The 24,030-nt window shown below is 43.3% G+C and overlaps 1 non-coding gene across 1 annotated transcript; it reads right to left on the reverse strand.

Moving 5' to 3' along the window:
• Positions 1-10,197: 10,197 nt before the first annotated feature.
• TRNAT-CGU lies at positions 10,198-10,269 on the reverse strand. The gene has a single exon. It is a non-coding gene; the product is annotated as a tRNA-Thr (tRNA).
• Positions 10,270-24,030: the final 13,761 nt, after the last annotated feature.

The raw sequence follows: 24,030 nt of genomic DNA on the forward strand, positions 1-24,030 counted from the left end.
GGTTGGAGTGGCACTAAATAACTGGGGGAATCAGGAAAGACTTCTTGAGGGGTGTAGCTCTTGAGCTAAGCTTTGAAGGAAGTTGAGGTGACATTTGCAATTGCATAGAGATGGAAGATGGAATATTGTGTATTGTGTAAGCCAATTTCACAGCAACTTACCCCACAGAACATGTGGGGTAAATGGCTGCCTCCCAACTTCAGACCTTTATTCCCTTGTGGAGTTTTCATGAAGTTTCCTTAGAGGCATGTGGTCAGTGACTGAAGAGCCACTCTAACACAGAGCTGGGCTGACCCCTACCAGGCCATGGTATCTCTGCTGGCTCATCAACTCTGCTGGGCCAGGTTGCTCCATTGCTGTTGATACTCTCCCCAACTTCTGCTAAGGTAAAGACTTGGCAACACCCAAGGTCACTGCCTGGGCATATGCATCTCAAGGTTGCTGCTCTTTCACTCATCAGGGAAGCTAATAAAAAAGGAAAGAGAAGCAGCTATGTGCTCATAGTCACCACAGACAGATGAGAGACGGGGAAACCTTCCCCTACCAGGCTCTAGGGAGGCAGCTCGAAGTATTCCTGCCTCTTCAAAGCAGTGAAGGAAGAGAATGGAGAAAGGGTGGGTGTGTTGCCCTTTTTGTATACCCACTTGGCTCCAGCTCGGAGAGACCCGAGTTACCAGGTCTTCCAGCTCTGCATCTAATGTGTGTCATCATAGAGTAACAAAAGCCCTAAGTCATCATGGCTGGGAACCAGCTGCCCCCAAGTCTCCAAGTGGTTGCTTGGATTAAAACCAGACAGAAAATACCTGCTTACGCTCCAAGGACTGACTGACCCTCTTTGCCCAGTCTACCCTCATTCCTGGAGGCCAAAGCTGTGTCTTTAATTACCAAACAGGAGTCTGTATTTGCTCTTACAGGTAAAAAGAAGCTACAACAGCTTCTAGACCAGAGAAGTAACACAATATCACATTGACAAACCATGAGTAGGATGTGTCAGAGAGGGCAGAAACTGGAGCTATGGGATTTTCATGAGGATTGAGTAAAATAAGATATGAAAGGTGATTTGGTAAACCTTACAGAGCTATATAAATGTCCATTTTTAAGAATTCTTTGGGGGGGGGCAGGGCAATGAGGGTTAAGTGACTTGCCCAGGGTCACACAGCTAGTAAGTGTCAAGTGTCTGAATCCAGATTTGAACTCAGGTCCTCCTGAATCCAGGGCCAGTACTTTATCCACTCTGCCACCTAGCTGCCTCCATTTAAAAAAATTCTTGTTATAAAAACATCCCAAAGGCCATCAAGATTATTTAACCAATCATTGTCCTTCTGCATTTTAAATCCTTCACATCTGGCTCCAATCTATCTTCTCAGTCCTATTTCAGTCCTTGAATTACAGTCAAACTGGCTGTTTCCAATCTGTGATATTCCAGATCCCATTAATCCCTTAGCACAGGCTTGGGATATTCTCTCTCTTTGTCTTGTAATCCTTAGCTCCTTTCAAGGCTCAGCTCAAGTACTACCCCTTAAAAATATGAGACCTTGGGCAGCTAGGTGGCACAGTGGATAGAGCACCAGCCCTGGAGTCAGGAGGACCTGAGTTCAAATCTGGCCTTAGACACTTAAGACTCACTTGCTGTGTGACCTTGGGCAAGTCACTTAACCCCAATTGCCTCACCAAAAAAAAAAAAAAAGAATATGAGACCTTTCCCAGTCCCCTCCCCAACTTACTAATGCCCCCCATTACTGAATATTTATTTTTACACATACTATATCTCCTGAGAACAACACAAGGTTGTTGAGGTGAGGAGACACTTTCAGTTTTGTTTTTTATGTATTGAGTGCCTGGCACAATGCCCAGCATATAGTAGGCATTTTACAAATGTTCATTGGATTGAATTCAGTTGTCAATGTATTTTATTCCAACTATCATACACACAACATGATTATATAAATGCATAATATATACACGGCAGTATATATGTGTATATACAATATGTATATATATATACATACATAATACATACATACACAGAAGAAAGAAGTCTTCCCCTTGTGTATTTGATTCATTCACTGAACACTTGTTAAGCTCCTAATATGTGCCAGAGGGGGCAGAACTACAAAAGGAACCAGTCCCTGCCCAGAAAGAATTTACATTCAACTCTCGGGAAAGAGCAGCTCAGTAAATGCAATGTAAATACAAAGTTACTAGGTTGGGGGTGAGGCACTAGCACCTGGCGGGCTCAGGATTATCTAACTGTAGGAGGTCGCTTTTGACTTGAGTTTTGAAGGAAGCAGGGATTCTACTAGGGGGAGATGAGGAGAGAGCTCCGAGAACAGCTTGTGCAAAGGATCCTGGGGAGGCAACTCAATGTCCTGTGTATGGAAGAAGCAGCCTGGTTCAGCTGGACCACAGAGTACCTGAAGGTTGAGGGGGAAGACTGCAGCAAGATTGTGGTGGGCTTTCAATGCCAACTACAGAAATTAGCATTTTATTCTACAGTCAAAAGGTATCACTTTTTGAGCAGGGGAAAGTGTGTGTGTGGGGGGATGTGGTCAGACTTGTGTTTTAGGAGCATCAATTCAGCACCTGCTGGAGATTGGTTTGGAGAGGGAAGAGACGGGAGGCAGAGCTAGGAGACTATTATCCACACCCAGCAAACTGACAAAAGATGCCAATGAAGGGACTAGTTAATGATGGAAGGGCTGTGGGAAGATAGGTACATTAGTGGAGGATTAATGCAGCTATTTTGGAAAGCGGTTTGGAATTACACACAGAGAAAAGGTGACTGAAATATCCCTAATCTTTGACCCAAAGATCCCACTACTAGATTTATATCCCAGGGAGTTCATTGATAAGAATAAAGTCCTCCCATACACCAAAATATTCACGACAGCACTCTGTGGTAGCAGAGAACTGGAAACAAAGTAGATGTCTATTTATTGTGGAATGGCTAAACAAATTGGGGTGCATGAATGTAGTATATTAATGAATTGTAAGAAATGAAGCACATGATAATATAAACATCTGATAGCATGGAAAGATTCATGCAATCTGATGACTAGTGTAGTGTAACGATTGGAATAATGCCACCTGCTGGATACTTACTGTAGAAGAGTTCTGCCCATGAAGGGAAGGTCTTTGAGGGCAAGACCAGGAGTCTTTTCTTCAGGATTCAGGAAGTGACGCGGACTAGTGGGAGGAGGAAGGAAGAGACTGGCGCTCAGTCTCGGGCTCTTTCCTCTGGACTCTGGCGGAGAAGGGAGCTAGAAATGTGCTCTCCCTTTAATAGATAGGAATCTAGGCCTTTTTCTCTCTCTTTACCAAATTCTTATTCTCCTTAATAAATGCTTAAAAGTCTAACTCTTGCTAAAGCTTATAATTTATTGGCGACCACTCATTAGATATTTTAGACAGTTTAGCTAGAATTTTAACCCTTAAACAGTAGCAAGCTGAGCCAAGAAAACTATATCCACAATGATCACAATTAAAATGGAACGTATGACTACAAAAGTCATTATAAATTTCAAAGAACAAGCATGACCCCAAGAAGAAAAAGGTGAAGACACCCCCCACACACACACACACAGAGTCCTTTGCAGAGGTGGGAAGTACACAGTTAGGATACATGATATATGTTTTCAGGCTTTTGGAAGAATGTCTGAATTTCTGATGATTCTTCTTCTTTAAAAAAGTATTATTTGTGGGGCAGCTAGGTGGCACAGTGGATAGAACACGGCCCTGGATTCAGGAGGACCTGAGTTCAAATCAGGCCTCAGACACTTGACACTTACTAGCTGTGTGACCCTGGGCAAGTCACTTAACCCTCATTGCCTGCAAAAAAGAAAAGGAAAGGAAAGGAAATTAATAGAGATAGGGTTTGGGAAAGACCAGAGTTTGGGATAGGTTGAGTTTGAGACACCCAAGGAGCGCAGGCATAGAGATGCCCAATAGGCAGTTGGTGATGTGGGACTGGAGCTCAGAAGAGACATTAGGGCTGGATATATAGCTCTGGGGGTGGGGGTGGGGTCATATGTGTGGTGATAATAGTTAAACCAATGGGACCTGAGGAAATCACCATGAGAATGTAGAAGGAAAGGGAAAGGGGACCCAGGATAGAGCCCAGTGGGATATCCAGGCATAATGGATGAATAATGATCCGAAAAGAGACTGAGAAGGAGCAACCAGAGAGGTAAGAGGAGAATCAGGAGAGAACAGTCTCACAAAATCTTGAGAAGAAAGTGTCTAGGGGTAGACATTCATTTATTTACATGTTATCTGGGGCAGCTAGGTGGCAGAGTGGATAAAGCACCAACCCTGGATTCAGGAGGGCCCGAGTTCAAATCCAGCCTCAGACACTTGACACTGACTAGCTGTGTGACCTTGAGCAAGTCACTTAACCCTCACTGTCCTGCAAAAAAAAAAATCAAGAATAAATAAATAAATTTACATGTTATCTTCCCCCTTAAAATATAAGCTTTTCAAGAGCAGAAACTGGTTTTGCCTTTCTTTGTATCCCAGCATTTAGTACAGTGCCTGGTACATAGTAAGCTCAACACATACAGGCTGATTGATTGATTGATAATGCCCAACTCTCTGAGCTTTAACTCATAATTTACATTAAGCTTTTGGTTTTTTTCTTTTTCTTTCTTTTCTTTCTTCTTCCTTCTTTTTTGGGGGGGCAGGGCAATGAGGGTTAAGTGACTTGCCCAAGGTCACACAGCTAGTGTCAAGTGCCTGGATTTGAACCCAAGTCCTCCTGAATCCAGGGCTGGTGCTTTATCCACTACACCCCCTAGCTGCCCCTAAACTTGTTTTTTTTAGTCTTGCCTTTAGCTCCCGGCACATAGCATAGCATTCAATGATTTTGAAATTGTGCTGACTAAATCTGACCAGGGGAAGAATTAGGAAAAAGCTACCTCTCTCCTTTCTTTGCATGAGTTGGGGTGAGGCAGAGCTATAGGTGTGGAATGTTACATATATCAAATACTGTTAATTAATCTGCTCGTTTGCTCTTTTAAACCAAATCTATAGTAAAGGGTGACTCGAATAGGGGGAGGGAGAGGGATAAATTCCAAAATTAAGTCCATATGAAAACAAAAGATACTAATAAAACAAGATTTAAAGATTAAAATTAAATTGAAAACTAAATGCACTTAATGGAATCAATTTCTGATAAATACAAAAGCTCTTACTTTATCTCGGGGTTAATCTTTCCCTTGCACTGAGCCTGTAGTCACGATCACACCTTAATATGGCCCTGGGTGTGCTGTGCATACCCTTTGACCCAGCAATCCCACTTTTAGGTCTTTTGCCCAAAGAAATCATGGAAGGGGGAAAGGGACCCACATGTACAAAAATATTTATAGCTGCTCTTTACGTGGTAGCAAGGAATTGGAAGTTGAGGGGGTGCCCATCAATTGGGGAATGGCTGGACAAGTTGTGGTATATGAATACAATGGAATACTATTGTGCTGTAAGAAATGATGAGCAGGAAGAGTTCAGAGAAACCTGGAGGGTCTTACGTGAGCTGATGATGAGTGAGATGAGCAGAACCAGAAGAACATTGTACACAGTATCATCAACATTGAGTGTTGACCTACTGTGATGGACTATATTCTTCTCACCAATGCAATGGTACAGAAGAGTTCCAGGGAACTCATGATAGAAGAGGATCTCCAAATCCAAGAAAAAAAAAAAAGAAAGAAAGAACTGTGGAGTATAGATGCTGATTGAACCATATTATTTCTTTTGTTTTGGGTGCTGTTGTGTTTTTTTTTCTATTTTGAGGTTTTGCATCACTGCTCTGATTCTTTCTCTTGTAACAGGATTAATGCAGAAATAGGATTAATGTTATTATGTGTATATATATGTGTGTGTATATATATATATCTATATGTATATGTATAGAGATATATAGATATAACCTATATCAGATTACCTGCTGTCTAGGGGAGGGGGAGGGAGGGGAGGGAGGGAGAAAAATCTGAAATTGTAAAGCATGTATAAACAAAAGTTGAGAACTATCTTTACATGTAACGGAAAAAATAAAATATCTCATAAGAAAAAAAAAATATGGCCCTGGGTGAAAAGAGCAATCATAAATACATGTGTGAGCACACACATACATATCACACCATATTCAACAAGCTTTCTCTCCTTGTCTATCTGACTCTCTTGTCTCTGTCACACAGAATGAACATGACTTAAGGAACAGACAAAAAACTAAGGAGTATTTTAATTAAATTAACACTAAGGAGTTAATTCAATTATTCAAATTGGTTGGCATTTAATCTAGTCAATGGACTTATTCCCAGTTTTGTTTGTTTGTTGTTTGTTTTGCGGGGCAATGGGGGTTAAGTGACTTGCCCAGGGTCACACAGCTAGTAAGTGTCAAGTGTCTGAGGCCGGATTTGAACTCAGGTACTCCTGAATCCAGGGCCGGTGCTTTATCCACTGTGCTATCTAGCTGCCCCCATTCCCAGTTTTAAAGACACTTTGAGCAAGTACTTTCCCTTCTTGATTTTCTCTTCCATAAAATGAGGGAGATGTATGCAGATATAATAGAATATCATTGCACCATAAGAAACAACAAGTATAAGGAATTCAGAGAAACTTGGGAAGACTTGTATGAAGAGATGAAGGGAAGCAAGCAGATCCCAGAGTATAAAGTGTTATATTCACACTGACTGCAATAATATAAAGGAAAATAACACTAAATGCTATCAACACAACGGCCAATCTTGATTATAAGGGACACGTGACAAAATGTATCCCTCTCCTCTCAGGAGAGAGGTGGCGGCGGATGCATATATTGTCAGATGCGATTAATGTATTGGTTTCTCTTGCAGACTTCTTGGATTTCCCTGACCCTACCAAGGTTCAGGAGAGGGAAAGATAAAAAATGTATAATATAATATAATATAATATAATATAATATAATATAATATAATATAATATAATATAATATAATATAATATAATATAATATAATATAATATAATATAATATAATATAATATAATATAACAAATAACATTAAAATATTAATGTTTTAACTAAACCCAATCAACTAATTAAAATAATCAAATAATAAATGAAAAGTTGATTAATTAAAACAAAATGTTAACAAGTAAATAAAGTAAGAAGGTTGAACCAGATGAGCTCTGAGAACTTGTCTAGATCTATTGTTCTATGACCATGGGCCTATTCAAAGTTAGCCTATACCTCCCTGGGGTTTGGATTGGCTCCTTGGGATCTTCTTAGGAGCCTGCAGTAAAATACGTGCATCTTCTTCCTCTGCCTTGACTTGTTCTTCTTCAATCCAAGTTCCTCAAAATAACGAAGCCTGACTCGGGCAGCCAATACAGCAGAGCTCTCCTCCATCGCTTGGCCAGGCAGGCTCAGGGAAAGCCCATAAGGGCAGAGACTGGGGAGTTTTCTAGAAAATATTGTCTCATTTGCTATAATCTCATATCTTTCCAATAATCCCCAGAGGTAGGTACTATTATTATTATCACCCCCATTTTACAGCTGAAGAAACTGAGGAGGACAGAGAGTCAGTGACTTGCCCAGAATCGCAAAGCTAATGAGTATCTGAGGCTGCATTTGAACTCAGGTCTTTGTTTATCCAGGCTCAGTGCTCTGTGCACTATGTATGGTGCCACCTAGCTCCTGCTAAATGTAAGGTCATCAAGTTCATCAGGGATGTCTCATATCTCTCTACACAGCTAGAATTAGGCAGAATCAACAGGATCCTCCCTCAGCTCCTTCCATTATCTCCCAGTGGTTGTGGGTGGGTAGATGTTTGGGAGCCTTCCTAAAATATTTTAAAATCACAGTGGGAGTTTTATTCTGTCACTGGAACTGTCACTGGTTAGGACCATGTCCTATTTCATCTCTGTCTCCCTAACAATGAGCACGGTGTCTTGAAAACAGTAGACACTTAATAAATACTTCTTGGATCAAATTAGAGATCCCCTTTATAAGTTCTTTGCCTCTGCTAAAGATATTCCCTGGTTCCAAAATGAATCAAGTCACAGTGAACTTCAGCCTCCTCTATGTGTGAAGATGAGGGGGTTGACCCAGAAAATGTCTAAGGACTTTGCCAACCTATGAAGTTGTACCCAGAACAGAAGGGGGAGGTGGAGCAAGTGGGGTGGGCAGTGACACAAAGTTTAGATAAAACGGGGTTCCTCTCTCCAAGGAGTGTAAAGGAATCTCAAAGGGCCATCTGTGGGCTTCCACCCCTGGGAGGCCTGTATATTTTGGAAAGAAGGGGAAGAGAGTGTGGAAAGGGGTTAAGGCTGGTTTCAAGGGTTGGGGGAATGCAGGAAATAAGCAGAAACCTCCTTTGGACTAAATAAATGCTGTCTAGTACTATAATTTTTCAAATCTGGCACCAGTTATTGTAGATAAGAAAAGATAAATTCACTTATAAGCAGTACTGAATCCCCTGTAACTTCCATCACAAATTTTTCTCAGTCAGCAGATACTGTAATAATAGTAAGATTCATCCCAAGGTCACTTCTATCTGAACCCCTGGAAAATGATGAGATCAAGATGATTACAATTATCAATAATAATGACATGTGTTGTAATTCTATATTACATTATATTAATATATAGAATATTAGTACAGCAAAATGGAATTATATGTACATTATATAATGTAATACAATGTAATGTAATGTAGTGTAGCTTAGTGTAATGTAATATAATATAATATAGAAAATGTTTGTGCTTATCATTATACATTTATTTTATTATTATTATTACAAAAGGCTCACAAAACACTTTCAAATAACAATGCTGTGAGCCAGGTAGGTAGTGCAACTATAGTTGTCCCCATTTAATAGATAAGGAAATCGAGGCTTAGAGAGGGACAATACAATACAGCTACAAGAGATGTCAGAAATTGTTTTACTTTGGAAAGGAGTCCTCCCCCAACTTTAGCCCTCCCACGTGGGGCTAATATCCCTTATAGCAAGAGCATCTCTGGTTTATTTCCAAACCTGAACCTAGGTAGGAAGGAGAACCCAACAACCCCAACTCCTCACTTCCCTGAAAAACGACCCACTAGGATCTTGAACAAAAGCTCCCTGGGTAGTGGGCGTTGTAACAGGTCAGGTTGACTTTTTATTCGAGGGCACTTCTGGAGGGGTCTCTCGGCGGAAGGTAGGCTTAGGCTCAAGACTGCATGCATCTAAACAGAGGCCATCCGAGTACCGGATTTGGTTTCAGGAAAACGTCCCCTTCCACTCTTTGCAAAGGTGGGGAACTATGGGTATAATTCAGGCTTTGCTGATACGGTACTTAGGAAATGGAAATTATAACAAAATGCAAACTGATTGCTTCGACACCCTAGTGGCCAGGCCTGGCCCCAATTCTTTGCAGGTGGGGTGCGGGGATGGGGGGGGGTGGTCATGGATGTGGGATACTTTATCGCCAGACTTTGTTACTATGTTGCATAGTTTTGCTGAACTTTTTTCATTGGCTCTTTGGGAGGCGTTGGGATGCAGAGAGAGGGTGAGACATGTAGACGATATAAAAACAAAAGATAGACATAGAAATGAGTTTTTTAAAAGGAAACTAAGGAAGTAGAAGTGGGGGGAGAAAAAGCAATCGAACGCCCCCAGGAAATCGCAGCCAGGAGCCCCAAATAGAGCCGAAGCTGAAGATGGGGAGGTCGTTCCCGAGCCCCCTCGCAGCTGATCAGGCTCTCACCAGCCTCCCGGAGCCGAGCCACAGCTGAGCACAGCTGGGCAGCCGCCAGAGGCGCCCCAGGGGGTGAGGGATTCCTTGAAGCTCCGCTGGGAACCCCTGGGGGCCGGGGCCAGCCCGCTGCGGTCGCCAGTCCCTGAACTGCCTCCCATCAGGGGCAGCTGCAGCCTCCGTGCCTGGAGAATGGGGGGACAAGCCGGGACGTGACACCCCCCACTCCAGTTAGCCTAACCGAGGGATGCATCCCTCCTAAATCCTGCCATGCCCCCTGCCCTTTCAAGCTCCTCCCCGACCCCGACCCAGGGCCCGCCCTCGGCCTTGACCGCTGGCAGAGTCTGACCGCAACGACAGCGCAGCAGGGGGAGGGGGCGGGGGGCTGGTTGGGGACCCCCAGGAGAGCAAACGTCTAAAATAACTAAAAATGCGCCCTGGCTAGGAGGGCCGGGAGCCAGAGAGGGCCGGGCCAGGGCCCCCCACGCCGCAGGCACGGACGGGGTTCGAACCCGCGATCTTCGGTTTACGAGACCGACGCCTTACCACTTGGCCACCGCGCCTGACAGGCTTGCAGCAGGCGAAAGCAGTCAGTGGAAGGCAGGCGGGGCGGCCGTGACTGGCCCGGGCTTCTCCCGGCCGCCTGCCCTGCCTCTGCCCCGGCGCGCCTGGGCGCCCAGCCCGGACTTCGCCGGGGCGCGCGCTCAGCCACAGCCCCCGAGCCTGGGCAAAAGTCCGCGCGCGCCGAGGCTGCCCCCTGCACCTCCGGGGCGCCGGCCGGGGCCCGGGCAGGGACGAGGAGGTGCCTGGGGCCGCGGGCCCACGTCGGCTCTGCCGGAGAGGTCCCCACGTGCGCGCCGCCCCCCTCTGTCTCTGGGGCTCCCCCTACCCCCCGCCGCGCGCAGGAGCCCAGCCCCCCAACATGCCCCTCATCACCCCGGGGCCATCCAGCTGCAGCCCCCGCGCTGCTCCATTCCACTCTTCCCTTGGCAGCCCCCGCAATTTCAAGTCACGGAAGACGTTCTCTTCCCCCACCCCTACCCCCACTCCCACCCCCTGCGGGCTCGTGCGGGTGCCCTCCTTCCCGCGAGCGAGAGGAACCACCAGGAGGCAGCAGATGCATGCGTTTGTGCATGGGTGCATACGTGCAAATACACATGCATGCATGCAAAGTGTCTCCACCACCCCCACCCCAGTCCCCCTCATACCCTCCCCTCCCCTGCCCCGGCAGAACCGAGCAGCGCGCGGGGCCGCCCAGTGAGTGCCCGGTGACCCAGCAGGGAGAAAAGCGGGGTGCGGGCTCGGGGTGGAGGGTCCCTGCTGTTCTCCTGTACCCAGAGCTGCGGGGGGGGTCTAAGGACAAGCGCCTACCTAGAGGAGAGGGTGGTGGAGACGCGCGGGGTAGGGAAGCATATAGGAACCCCACCTTCCCCCCAGATGTCAGCAGCAGCGTCCCAGGATTAGAACCCGGGCGCTTTGGTAGCGCCCGCCTCCCTGCTGGCCATGACCGGATGCGAGGGTCTGAGCTGGCCGAAAGCCGCCCCTCGCGAAGCGCTGAGCTCGGCGTGCAAGGTCAAAGTCCTCTCTGGTGACCACGAGTACAGGGTATGTGATTCAAGTTCTGAACTTACGCGCGGTCCCGCTTCCTTCTCTGCAAAAGGACAATGCCGATGGATCCGGGTGTGCTTTTGAGAGCTTCAAAGGAGGTTTGATTAATTAATCAATTAGGCTTAATAAGACCCCCTGCACAGTCATTCCACAGTTTGTTACACTTTGTGAGTAGGTGTGGGCCCTGATCTAAACTCATTCCCCTGGCTGGATTTCTTGGTCTACTTGTTGTTCAGTCGAGGCTGACTCTTCGTGACCCCATTTGGGGTCCCTTCTCCAGCTCATTTTTACAGATGAGGAAACTGAGGCAAACAGCGTCGGTGGCAGGATGTGAAGCCGGGTCACATCGTGACTCCAAGCCAGGCGCGACACCTCGCTGCCGGTTTGTTAAACGACGTCCAGTTCTGTATCAGAGCTAAATGAATCCCAGAGCCAGGCAGTCAGGTAAAACAGTGGATAGAGCACTGGATCAACCTTCAGTAAGACCAGAGTTCAGATTTGGCCCTAACACTAGTTTCGTAATCCTGGGCAAGCCATTTAATTTCTCTGGGCCTCAGTTTCCTCCTCTGTACAATTAATAGCGCCCACTTCCCAGGATTGTTGTCAAGAGCAGACGAGATAACATTTGCACCCCAGAAAGGTCTGTATAAATGCTAGCAGCTATTATTATTATTATTATTATTATTATTATTATTATTATTATTATTATTATTATTATTATTATTAGGTGGTTCCATCTCATCTCAGATACTTATTGAATAACCCTGGACAAGTCACCTAAACTCTCAGCCTCGGTTTCTTCATTTATAAAATGTGGGTGAAGCTAAATGGGTTTTTGACTAGAAGAGAATTTATCCACATCGCACACCCCCATTTTACAAATGAGGAAACTGATCTAGAAAAATGAAATGGTTTGCCTAAGATCGGAAGGCAGGAGGTGGTGAAGGCTTGAAGCTGCTTGGAGGAAATGTTTCCATTTGGAGGATCTCAGAGGTCATGTCATCCAAGAAAGGATTGTTCCTAACTTTCCAAGGAAACTCACGCATGTGGGGGAGGGTTCTCCAGGAAGACTGGACTCTGCACATTATTCAGGGCACATTTTCATAGGATCTATTTCCCCCCATCCCCACCCCATCAGTGTTATTTAATGTCAAAGCTATAAGGGACCTCCAGATACACGCCAACCTTTCATTTCATAGAGGAGAAAATGCAGGCTGGGGGAGAGGAAGCGGCTGAATTGACCTTCGGTCTACAGACCGGTCCTCCTCAGTCACGTGCTCTAATGCCCATCGGTGCCTGCAATGGGAGTGTTTCAGAGCGGAGAGCAAACAAACAGCAAGGATCTTCAAATCTTCCCCTTTGCAAAATTTCCTCGTGGTTGCAAAAGGGCCCTTAAAAGCCCATACCCTACTGAAGGTTCCCAGAGGGCAAGAGGGTATCTGGAAAGCAAACAGAGCTATTTGTGTTTTTTTTCAAAAACAGTGACTTGTGGGACAGCTAGGTGGCAGTGGATAGAGCACCGGCCCTAGAGTCAGGAGTACCTGAGTTCAAATCCGACCTCAGACACTTAAAACGTACTAGCTGTGTGACCCTGGGCAAGTCACTTAAGCCTAATTGCCTCGCTAAAAAAACCAAAAAACAAAAAATAAAAACAGTGACTTGTTCTTGTCCTTGGATCATATGAATTAGAGCTGACGGGGAGCCCACAATTGGTCTCCAGCAGGGACTCAACTTGGTGGTCTGTGAATGTGTGTTTTTAATATTTTATTTTTAATAAATCTATTTTAATATTAGATTTCAGTATTTTCCCTTTGTAATCCTACATATTTTATTTTATGCATTTAAGAACATGATTCTGAGAAAGGGCTTCACCAGTCTGCTACCAACAGGTTAAGTGACTTGCCTAGGGTCAACCAGGTAATATGAGTCTAAGGCTCAAATTGAACTCAGGTCCTCCTGACTCTAAGGCCATTGCACCACCTAGTTACCTCTGGGTTTTTTTGTTTGTTTGTTTTTGCAATGCCTTTTAAAAAAATACTTTTCTTTATTATGAACCTGACAGTTGTCAAGAAACATAAATGTTCTGGCAAACATTTATCAACTTGCTCTCCAAAAAAACAAAAAAACCACCCAAAAAAACCCCACCTATAAACCCAGGACACACTTTTAAACTTAATCTACATTTTAGCATTTTCTCCATCACTTTTTAAAGTCTACAACAAAACCATTAATTAAGCCCTGATTTATAGCATTTGCTGCTCCCTATGAACATTTAATGATCAGTTCTCTCCGGTTTGAGTTGGTCCCAACACACCCCTCCCTCTACAAGAAAGAACAGAAAAAGAAGGTTGAATACCAAATTATGAAACCGGTATTACAGCTTGTCAGAGTTTTGTCTTTTTTTTTTTTAAGTATGCAACATGACATCAGGACGACTGGAGATAGTTCCTGTATGTTTTGTTTGTTTTTGCTTTTTTTGGAGGGGGGGGGCGGTAATAAGGGTTAAGTGACTTGCCCATGTTCACACAGCTAGTGTCAAGTGTCTGAGGTCGGATTTGAACTCAAGTCCTCCTGAATCCAGGGCCGGTGCTTTATCCACTGTGCCACCCAGCTGCCCCTGTTCCTGTATGTTTAAGGCAATTGGAGTTAAGTGACTTGCTCAGGGTCATACAGTTAGTACTTTTCTTTCTTTTTCAATGAGGGCAGGAGGACAATGGAAGGGGAAAATGAAAATAGATTCTTGTTAACTGAAAAATTTTAAACTTTTATTTTAAAAATTAAAGGAGGGGCAACTAGGTGGTGCAGTGGATAGAGCAAGGACCCTGAATTCAGGAGAACCTGAGTGCAAATCCAGCCTCAGACACTTGACACTTACTATCTGTGTGACCCTGGGCAAGTCACTTAACCCCAATTGCCTCACCAAAAACAACAACAAAAAAATTAAAGTAGGCCTTTCCTGATCCCTCTAATTGTTAATTCCCCCCATTAACCCGTTATTTATTTTGTAGATACTACATGTTCCACTTCCAAATTCCTTTCTGTGACCACAAGCTTTTATCATTGAGACTTTCCCACCTCATCTCCTCACTCTCTTTTGCCCTACTCTCCTATCTACTGCAAAATCTTGTCATTTTTATCTTTACAACTTTCCCTTTCAAAGTCCCTTTCTTTCTAATTGTGAAGCCATAAACTTAGTTCGGGGCTTCATTCTTCTCTCTCCTGGACCACTACAATATCCTTCTAATTGGTCTCCCTGCCTCCACATTCTCTCCTTCACTCCAATACTTACCAGCCAGCCAATGTTATTTTTATCTAAAATATTGTTCTGACCACATCACCTCCTTTTCTTGGTGCTTACTCTTTTTCAGCCATGTTTGACTCTTCGTGACTCCATTTGGAGTTTTCTGGGCAGAGATACTGCAGTGGTTTGCCATTTCCTTCTCCAGCTCATTTTGCAGGTGAGGAAACTGAGGCAAACAGTGTTAAGTGACTTGCCCAGGGTCACACAGCTAGTAAATGTCTGGGGCTGGATTTGAACTCAGGAGGATGAGTGTTTCTGACTCCAGGAATTGCCCAAGCATTTATTAAGCACCTACTATGTGCCAGCCACTGTGGCAAGTGGTTGGAGATACAACAGAAAGGCAAAAAGAATACATCAATTTTGACAAAATACAGTCAAATCAATAAGTATTTATGAAGGGTTTACTATGTGCCAGGCACCTTCTGCCCATTATTCTGCCACCTCCTTTCCTTCCTCTCCATACACACTGGAAGGAGGTACATTTGGGCCTTTGGAAAATTTGCCACTTGCTTTTTGAAGCCGGAAAAGTTTGCCAACAGATTTGCACAGCCCTGGGAACTCAGGAGCTGTAGTTGAAGTAGTACACAAGTCCTCCTCTAAACTCCTGGAAGTTTAAAACTGCCACCTACAAACGTTTAAATTAAACTTTCCAGCCGATCTTTAATTCCAAGACCTACGTTAAACCGACAGTCTCCTTGCAGGACGACGTAACCTCTTTATGGGTTTTATAAAGCTTCAAGATAGAATCTCCTTCTTACTTAGGGTGAATTTTGATTTTCTGTGTTTCCTTCATCACTATTACTGATATTTTCAGCAAAAGAAGCACTCTCCTTTCCTTTTTCATTCCATATGGTCCGAGCTGATGGGATATTGAAAGAAATTACATGCTTTCACTTTTAAAGGGAGCTTTAGATTCTGAAGTGCATCCTGGGAAAATAAATTAAAGCCCCGCCCCCGAGTGAGAGTCAGAGGTCCTGAGTCCGATTTCTAGCTCTGCCTTGTAAAGTGATTGTGGGACCTTTGGCAAATCACTTTCTCTCTCTCTCTTTTTTTCTCTGTCCGTCTGTCTTTCTGTCTGTCTGTCTGTCTCTCTCTCTCTTGGCTTCAGTAATCCTAGTGCCATTCCAGCTCCAGCTATGATCCTTTGTCTAAATACCCCTTGCAGTTGGGTGATCCAGTGTCTTCGAGTACTAAGCCTAGAGTCAGGAAAGACCTGGGTTCAAATACTTATTGGCTGTGTGACCCTGGGTAGATCACTTCAATCCCTCTCTGACTCAGTTTCCACATCTGTAAAACAAGGCTGTTGTGAAGATGAAATGAGATAATATTTGCAAGCTTCTTTGCAAACCTTAAAGTCCTCTATACGTGCCATTATTGTTGCAATGATCTCCGGACTCTCTTTCAGCCTTAAAAAGTCTATGAATCTGTGGCTGCAAAAGTCCCAGGCTGGAGAACTTGACAGAGTTCATGAATGAGTTTCATTGACTGGCCAGGACTCACGAGGAGGCTAACAGACCTTTTTGTTCTCTCTTTTTTTCCTATTCCCTTTCTCCCTGTACAGAAGACGCATCCACGGCAGATCAGACCTGTGTCCTGGGGATGGAGGCAATGGTGTGACTTCCTTGGGGAAGGAGTACACGGTTGCTGCATGTGCTTTTCCACACAGATCTGAGGCTGGAGTTTCCGAAAGCAGTCTCGTCCAATCCAAGAAATGGCAGCAACTGGAGCTGCCATTGATGGGATCCTGCAGAATATGTGGGCACTTGCCCATGTGGCCTAGAAGAATAGGTCATTAGTGTTCATGAGCCCCAACATCCTAGGCGGGGAGAAGGACATGCAGATCTTGATTTCTTATGGGGCACGATCCTGGAATCTTACTTTCTAGCAAGAGAAGGGAGATTTCCTGAATAGTATGATCTTTGGGAGTTGTCTTATGGGAGACCCCCAAAGAGAAGATTTTCTAAGTTTGACAATTTGGGTGCTGGACCCTCTAGGGAGAGAAGACAGCCACCTGGTACCCGAGTGACTTCCTTTTTGGAGAGCAAAGCCACTATATGGACAGGTGGGGACCATCAAAAGACCTGGACCTTGCTACCCCTCACAATTACAGTGAATTGTTTTGACAGTGGGGTCTGATGGGAAGGGAATCCTTTTCTTTGAAGTTTCCAAGGTATCTTCCGAGGGGGAGTCCAGACCAGAGGAGGTACTATAAGTCTGGGGGCTGTGGTTTGAGCAGAAAAAAAGGCACTCACAGAAACGACAAAGGATTGCCCTTCTGAGGGGATCTTATAGGGTTTGGTGCTTCTGTCTTGAGTCCTTGGTATTGTTTGCATTTTCGTGGGGGGGGGGGTGTCCAAAGCCTGTCCTAACCTAGTTGTTGCTTAAGTGCCCTTATGGGAGATGGGACCCATGCCCTACATTTGAGGAAATCTAGACATTTGCAATAGGAAAACTTTATTTTGGCGATTTCTCCAGATGGTCGGGGCAGAATGAACCTAAGAGAGAATCTTTTGGTTCAGGATCGGAACTGGTTTATGAAGAGTAGCAGTGATTATATATTTAATAATATAAGATCCCTTTATATTATTTTTCTTTCTTTTTTTTTGGTGAGGCAATTGGGGTTAAGTGACTTGCCCAGGGTCACACAGCTAGTAAGTGTCAATGTCTGAAGCTGGATTTGAACTCAGGGACTCCTGAATCCAGGGCCAGTGCTCTATCCACTGCACCATCTAGCTGCCCCAATCCCTTTATATTATTAAAAGTTATCTAATGAATTTTTATATGGGTTCTATCTATTGATATATACTATATTAGAAATCAAAACACCTTAGCATTATTATGAGAAGAGTTTGAACTCATTGACCTTCTGAAGGGCAGTGGAAGGAAATTAAAAATTAGCATCATACAGAGACTAGCCTAAACCTTTGAGGGGTTCTGGGGAAGTGGTAGCATTTCAGCTGAGGATTCCAGCCCAGAAGATGGCAGCAGAGAGAGGCAGGAAGGTCAGCAACACTAGGCTTGAACCAGGCTGTCAGGAACTTCATTGGTCTTCTCAATTATTGGCAAAGGTGTTCTAAAACACCTTTTGTTGTATGTGGAGAAAAATGGAAGGGAATGGAAAGGGGGAGTCTAAAACTATAAATATAGGTGGAGCTATCTCCCTCTTCCAGTACAGTTTTTCTGAATAAAATCATACAAATAATGAAGTGTATGTAAAGTATACTGGAGTTTTTATTGTACATGTACAGGAATCTTTCTACTTTGATTAACTGTTAGTAAACTGTTGTCTGTAGCTTGTTAAAGTTGGCAAAGTGCTTTACATATTATCTCTTTTGATGGGTAGGTACTACAATTATCACTATTTTATTGTTAAGAAAACTGAGGTTCATATTTGTACAAAAAAAAATTTATAGCAGCACTTTTTTGTAGTGGCTAAGAATTGGAAATCAAAGGAATGCCCATCAACTGTGGAATGGCTAAACAAGCTGTGGTATATGATGGTGATGGAATATGATTGTGCTATAAGAAATGATAAGCAGGATGATTTCAGAAAGGCCTGTAAAAAATTGTATGAACTGATGTTTAATGAAGTGAGCAGAAGCAAGAGAAATTGTGCACAGAGACAGCAATATTGTTTGATGAAGAACTGCGAATGACTTAACTATTTTCAACAATACGATCCAAGACAATCCCAGAGGACTAATGATGAAGCATGCTATCCTTCTTCAAAGAAAAAACTGATATTGATTGAACCCAGACTGAAGCATGCTGGTTTTTGCTTTCTTTCATTTTTCTTTTAAGTTTTTGTTTACAAAATGATAAATATGGTAATGTTTTACATAATTGCTCATGTATAACCTACATCTAATTGCTTACTGCCTCAGGGAGGGCAGAGGGGGAAAGGAGGGATAAAAGTTGGAACTAAAAACTTTAAAAATGCTTATTATTTTTTTTTTAAAGAAAATTGAGGTCCAGAGAAGTTAAGTGAATTGCCCGGGGGCCACACATCTAGCAAACATCTAGGACACAATTTAAACCAAAGTCTTTCAGATTCTAACCCCAGCACTCTAGCCAATGATGGGAATGAGAGATTCCAAGGGTTGGAGGGGAGGGCAGAGAACATTCCAGGCATGTGCAAACACAGAGTTGGAAAAGGGCTCATTAAGTACAGGAACTAGCCAACAGGTCAGTTTGTTTGGAATGCAGAACATGGGATGGGCAGTTATTCTACAAAGATGGACTATAGTCAAGTAAACACAGCAGGAGGTGATGATAGACAACTAATATTGTGAATGGATGCAGACCCATAGAAACTGTGAGAGCGTTTCTGGAACTCCACATGTGAGGGGGGATGCCCTTAGGTTGTCACACATAGTTCTTATTCCATGTATAACCCTTGTATCACGGACTCTCCCAGCCCTGGCTCACTTGGGTGAATTTTCTCATATCTCTTGACTCAGAGCTCCAATCCAGGTTCCAGACCACCCTCGCCTTCACCCTTTATTAACAGGAGAAGCCTATTAACACAATGAAGCCTATTAACTCCAGAGTTCTGATATTGGGGCCTTTCCTTCCACCTCCAGCAATTACCCTCAAATTTCCATTTCTCCGTTAGCTAGCAGATTTGAAGTCAGGGAATCCAGAGTTCAAATCCTGCCTCAGACACTCTGGGCAACCTCTCAAACTCAGTTTCCTTAGTTGTAAAATAGTAATAACCCTAGTACTTGGGGGTTGTTTCAAGGACCAAATGAGATACTATGCAGAAAGTGAGATGCAGTAAAATGCTTTGCTTTGTACAGTCTTTCTAAAGACTAGCTATTATTACTGGGTCCCAATTTTCCATGTGTGGTGCTCACTTAGGGTGTTCTTATCTTCTACTCCCCATCTTTGGTCAAGAACTCCGTCTAGAGAGCAGATGGAGGTGGATGCTGGAGGAACTCACCTCCAACACCCATTTTACTGATAGTTTTACCTTTTTTTTTTTTTTGCGGGGCAATGGGGGTTAAGTGACTTGCCCGGGGTCACACAGCTAGTAAGTGTAAAGTGTCTGAGTCCGGATTTGAACTCAGGTACTCCTGAATCCAGGGCCGGCAGCTGCCCCTAGTTTTACCTTTAGGATCGGCAGAAGTAAGAGGTTGCCCCTCTTGGTTTAGGGGACATTTTTCCCCTTAATTCGGTTTGGATTCTCTCCGTCCCCAAGGACCCAGAAAGTGGAAACCTGTGTGACCTTGAGAAAGTTCAATCGCCTCTGGGGCATCAATCCCCTCATCTGAAAAATGAGAGGGTTGGAGTAGATATTTCCAAAGTTACGCCCATTTCAAGATCGAGACTTCCACGAATGTGACAGCCATGCAAAGACATTATGTTGAGCAGGCAATTCCACAGGCTGGCGACTCATCTGCACACTGAGACTCAACAGAGAGAGCCACCCACCACCCACTGCTTCCCCACCTCCCAAGGCCCGGGCTCCAAGGGGCTGTTTGCAAGTATTAGCGGGGGCCAGATCGCTGTCAGCTCCCAACCCACAACTTCAAGTTTGTGTCTCCCGCTTTGCTAGCTCCTGGCCAGGTGCCAGCTGTTTTCCTGTTAGGGGTCCAAATTGATTTTGACGCTGTGTTTTTAATCATCCCAAACTAGTAAATATGTACCAGTCCTGTGTTCCCAACGGGCATGGGGGATGGAAGGAATCTCTACACAGCTCAAAAGCTGAGCCAGAGAAATCAAAGTACAATGGAAAGAGCTCTCCGTGGTTCTGGAGTCAGCCTACACTGGATGCTCATTCCTTGTGTGACCTTGGCCAAGTCACCTCGAAGGTCCCTTTCCACCTCCTTACAGAAAGATGATGGATTCAGAGTGCAGAAAACAGATATTTTTTGGACACGGCCAATTAGTGTTTGTTTTGCTTGACTATTCATGTGTTACAAGAATTTTGTCTTTTTTTTCCCATGGGAGGGGAGAGGGAGAGGAAATAGATTTTTAGTTTAAAAAAATAAATTTAAAAGATAGAAACAAAGTAGATTTACTGTAAAGTTTATTTTAAAATTAAATGAAATTTAAAAGATAAAAGAGTAGGAGCAGCTAAGTGGAGCAGTGGATAGAGCACCTGCCCTGGAGTCAGAAGGACCTGAGTTCAAATCTGGCCTCAGACACTTGATACTTACTAGCTGTGTGACCTTGGGCAAGTCACTTAACCATAAATATAATTTATTATCATAATTATTAATACCAGGACCAAGTTCAAATGTAAGTGAGCATTTAATAGTTTTGATTGAATCCTTCATTGAGATTAGACTTTAAGGATTTCCCCAGAGGGAAAAAAAAAAAAAGAGAGACATTTATCAAGAAAGGGTGTGGCCTAGTGGATTCAGAGCTGGGCAGGAAGGCCTGTATTCAAGTCCTACCTTTGAAACATGCTGGATGTGTGACCCTGGGTGAGTCACTTCAGGCCTCTGGTTCCACAGCTGTGCAGCAAGAGTTGGGCCAGATGACCTCTAACCTACTTTCCAGACCTAAATCTAAGATGCTATGGTTGGTTTTGCCTTTCTTTGTATCCACATTGGTAAATCAGCATAAAGTGTTTAATAAATGATAATGTGCCAAGCCCTGTGTTAAGTGCTAGAGACCCAAAGGCAAATACAAAACAGTCCCACCCTCAAAGAGTTTACATTCTAATTGGAGAAACGCAGCCTAGATATAGGTCTGTAAATCCAAGGTAACATGATGAGAGAAAGTTCTTACGACTGGGAAGATTAAGGGAAGCTTGGGAGAAGAAGGGACACTTAGATTTGGGGCTAGAAGGCACATAAGGATTCTGAAAAGCAGAACCCATTCTAAGCACCAAGAAGGGAGATGGGGTACTGCATTTGGAGAAGAGCTCTCCAGTTTGGCTATTTAAAAGCGAGTGGAGTGATGTGAAATGTCTGAAAAGGTAGGTTAGAGTCAGATTGGAAAAGGCCAATCAAAGCTTATTTTTATAGTACAGACAATAGGGAGCACCTGGTAGTACTTGAGCAGGGGAGTGACTTGGTCTGATCAATGCCTTTGCGAGATTATTGGGCAGATTATATTGACTTGGCTTGTGTGTATCGCTACAGTGTAGCAACATCACCAGTCAAAAACTCTAGTTGGGGAGTACTCTGTAAGACAGAAAATTTAAAAATCAGTAGAATGGATGTAAATGTGGAAGTGAAGTTAGAGTGGGAGAGAGGGAGAGAGAGAGAGAGAGAGAGAGAGAGAGAGAGAGAGAGAGAGAGAGAGAGAGAGAGAGAGAGAGAGAGAGAGAGAGAGAGAGGTGGAGTGGCTTGGCCCCTGAATCTGAATACTTTATTTGGACCACGATGACTTCAGAACTAAGACATCTTTCAGTCTTTCTCCACTCTCCCCCAACAGGAATCCCAGAAAAGGCACTCTAAAAGGTAGATCGCACCACACTCTAAGTGTCCACCAGTAGAATGATAATCTTAATGACTGTGCCCTCCCATTATGCTAAGAAGATGAAGGTATCAAAGGGCAATTATATTATTCCTCTGGAGTTATAAGAGATTGTAATCTTTGTGTATGGGTTTAGAAAATGTTTGATCTCTGGCTTCCTTTATTTACAATTGTTTTGTGCCTTAATTAAATGCTTTGCTATTGGACTTGACTTCATCAATATAGACAAGCAATATGGTAAAACATCGGGATGGGGGTTTGGAATGCAAACCCCAAATGGGCTGAACCTGGGAATAGCTAAGGGATGCCCTATGATCTTAGGTTGGAAATGGAACAAATCCTTATAGACCCAACTAGCTGAACTGCTTCATTCTCTCATTGTTCAGTCATGTCCAACTCTTTGTGACTCCCTTTGGAGTTTTTCTGGCAAAGATACTGTAGTGATTGGCCATTTCCTTCTCCAGGTCATTTTACAGATGAGGAAACTGATGCAAATAGGGTAAAGTGACTTCCACAGAGTCACCTAAGTGTCTGAGGCTAGATTTTAACCAAAGAACATGACTATTGTAATATTTACACTACCAACCACAGAGTTTTTGCAAGGAAAACATTTTGTAAAACCTTTTGCAAAAACCTTAACAGCATTATTGAAACATGGAATTATTGCTGTGATTATAAAACCTTAAATGATGGGAGAGATTATCATGATCCCAGAAAGAATCTATGTCCATCCCTGTAAACAACCTCAATAGGACAGGCATACTGCTCAAAGGCATGGGACAGGGTTAGCTGAACTCCCTGGCCCAAAGGGGTGGGGAGTTATCCCTTCAAGAACAGAGGTGGGAAAGAACAGGTTGATTAAACTGGGTTCACCATAAACAATATTTTTTAGAGCCTCATACACAGAACCTCAAAGAATTGTACTGGAGATGTTTAGATTCAAGTAAGTGCATTTCAGCACGTGAAATGTCCTAACATCATCACCCCCTCAAAGTCTCCATTAGAATTCTTTCTTCGGGGCAGCTAGGTGGCACAGTGGATAGAGCACAGGCCCTGGAGTCAGGAGTACCTGAGTTCAAATCCAGCCTCAGACACTTAACACTTACTAGATGTGTGACCCTGGGCAAGTCACTTAACCCCAATTGCCTCACTAAAAAAAAAAGAAAAAAAAGAATTCTTTCTTCACCCATTCATTTCCTTTTTCACTCATAAGACTTTAGTGTATATTCTGCTTATTTTTACTTTGTACTATTTCATAATTCCATAATTCTATTCCTCATTTCTTATTTTAATTGCATTATAGTACCAAAACATTTATGCTTCACAATTTATTTAATCATGCCCCCCTTGAAAGACATTTGCATTGCTTCTGGTTGTTTTTAAGAATTCAGAAATGATGCTTAGAAGTCTTTTGACCACCATGCCATAATTTATGTAATTATTTCCCTATTGAGGGACATTTAAATTGTTTCTTGTTTGTTTATATATTTGTTTTAGAATTAGAAGTGATGATACAAAAATCTTTGCTAATGTACCACAATTTATTTCACTTCCAATTCTTGTTGGCTAATCAGATTACTTCTAGGGTTTGTTTCTTTGTTGTTTTGGGGGTGGGGATTAGAACTAATGATGTCATAAAAATCTTTGAACTGATAGCCCTTTTGTCTTGCTCTTTATAGTCCCAACAATACAATTATTAGTTCAAAGGCCATAATTCTTTTCCTAACTTTTACTGTGAACTGCTAGACTTATCTAAAAAGATTCTGTAAGTTGGCAATTCCACAAGCAATGAATGATCAGGTTCTTCATCAGTTTTTCACAAGTCCACCAGTACTGAGTTTCTGTGCATTTAATTATTTTTACTAATTTGATAAGCAAGGCAATACCTTAAGTTTTTTTCATTTTCATCTCTTTGGTTATTCATGAGATTGAGTATTTTTTCAACTGTTTTTCCTTTTGAAAATTATTGGTTTACATCCATGGT

This window comes from Dromiciops gliroides, chromosome 4 (genome assembly GCF_019393635.1).
Source record: "Dromiciops gliroides isolate mDroGli1 chromosome 4, mDroGli1.pri, whole genome shotgun sequence".
Classification (NCBI taxonomy): domain Eukaryota; kingdom Metazoa; phylum Chordata; class Mammalia; order Microbiotheria; family Microbiotheriidae; genus Dromiciops; species Dromiciops gliroides.